General features: G+C 43.4%; 1 non-coding gene across 1 annotated transcript; it reads left to right on the forward strand.

Annotated features, from left to right (window-relative positions):
• Window positions 1–1,051: 1,051 nt before the first annotated feature.
• Window positions 1,052–1,214, forward strand: LOC120364510 (U1 spliceosomal RNA). Its single transcript, XR_005579757.1, has one exon. It is a non-coding gene; the product is annotated as a U1 spliceosomal RNA (small nuclear RNA).
• Window positions 1,215–2,057: the final 843 nt, after the last annotated feature.

Genomic DNA, 2,057 nt, shown 5'->3' on the forward strand with positions numbered 1-2,057 from the left:
TTGAACCCAGCAGGCAGAGGTTTAATGAGCTGAGATCACACCACTGCACTCCAGCCTGATGACCGAGTGAGACTCTGTCTAAAATATAATATATATATATGTATATATATATATACACACACACACACACACACACACACATAATATCACCAAGACTCTAATATTTAGGAGGTTTGCATTAAATTGAACAGAAAAGGTGGTATACATATAACATATTTATAAAACATATACAAACTCAAAATGCCTCAGTGTGTGATTGACAAAGGCAATAAAGGTAGGAAAGAAGGTTCCTGTGCCAATAAAGGTAACAAGGAAGGCTCCATGCACTTGAGATGGGCCGTTGAAGATACATGAGATAGAAGGAGAGCATTCCAGGGCAGATTAGTCATGAATGAAAGAAAAGAGAAAAGTGGACAATGATTGTGCAATATTTAGGGTGGGTGAATAAACTGATTTGATTGGATTAGAGAGCTTATATACAAAATAATACTGATACAATTATGTCAGTAAAGTGAGGATAGATGATAGAGGACTGAAATTCAGGAGGAGTTTAGATTTAATCTTTTAGCTGGGTGTGGTGGCTCTTGCCTGTAATCCCAGCACTTTGGGAGGCTGAGGCGGGCAGATCACTTGAGGTCAGGAGTTCAAGACCAGCCTGGCTAACATGAGAAAACCTCGTCTCTACTAAAAATACAAAAATTAGCCAGGTGTGGTGGCAGGTGCCTGTAATCCCAGCTATTCGAGAGGGTGAGGCACCAGAATCACTTGAACCTGGGAGGCAGAGGTTTCAGTGAGCCGAGATCGCACCACTGCACTCCAGCCAGGGAAACAGCAAGATGTTGTCTCAAAAATAAACTCATAAATAAAATAGATTTACTGTTTTAGGCCAGGGGTCTGTAAATTTTTTCTGAAAGGGCCCAGTCGGTAACTCTTTTTGATCTGACAGACCATGCAGTCTTCATCTCAACTCTCAATTCTTTCACTGTAGTATAAAGGCAGCCATACCCAAAACTTTGAAAATGAGCATGGCTGTTTCAATACAACTACGAATGAACTTACCTGGCAGGGAAGATACCATGATCATGAAGGTGGCTTTCCCAGGGCGAGGCTTATCCACTGCACCCCAGATGTGCTGACCCCTGCGATTTCCCAAATGTGGGAAACTTGACTGCGTTACTTGTGGTAGTGGGGGACTGCGTTCGCACTTTCCCCTATTTAGAAAAAAAAATACTAATGAAAACAGGTGGCTGTGGGGCATGGTGGCTCATGCCTGTAGTCCCAGTGACTCAGGAGGCTGAGGTGGGAGGATCCCTTGAAACCAGGAGTTTGAGGTTGTGGTGAGCTATGATCACACCACTACACTCCAGCCTGGGTGCAAAAGTAGACTCCATCTCAAAAAAATTAAAAAATTAACAACAACAAAAACCAGTGGCAAATTGGACTTGGCCTTTGGGCTAGAGCAGTAGAGCAATAAAATAAAAATGGTGTTTTATTTGGATTTTCAAAGTAACCACGTACAAGGGTAGTAGGCATTTTTAGCTATTCAGTATCCATTTCACCTGTCCTTCGTCCGCATTCTGTCGGAGTTTTCTGTTGGATGCCTGCTTCGCTCATATGTTTAAGGAGAATCTGATTGCATTCCCAGCTCTACGAGTCGAAGCCCATTAGGTTATCCTGTCTCCCTTTCCACAGTCCTGATTCACACAACCCAGATGCAAGCCACCTAGGGCGTGCTGTTGCTCAGACACAGATGTTGGTTCAGGAAAGGCATCTGGCAAAAGGTGTCCAGTAACATGCAAAGGATGTTCACTGGAGCTTCTGGAAAGAAGATTTCTCACTTCTCTGAGTGCCACCACAGAGGACACTCTCTTCTCTTCTGGGTGGGATGGTATACGGATATGAAACCTGGATCTCTGGATTCATTTGGCCACCCTGAGAGAAGCAAGATCTGGAATGAAGTTGACAAGACTGAGGACAGAGAAGAGAAAGGTAAAGAAGTCAGGGCTTGTATAACAACTAAATTAAACCCACCCTGAAGCCTATCCTACCTTGGAATT

The sequence above is a fragment of the Saimiri boliviensis genome, chromosome 5, assembly GCF_048565385.1.
Source record: "Saimiri boliviensis isolate mSaiBol1 chromosome 5, mSaiBol1.pri, whole genome shotgun sequence".
NCBI lineage: Eukaryota > Metazoa > Chordata > Mammalia > Primates > Cebidae > Saimiri > Saimiri boliviensis.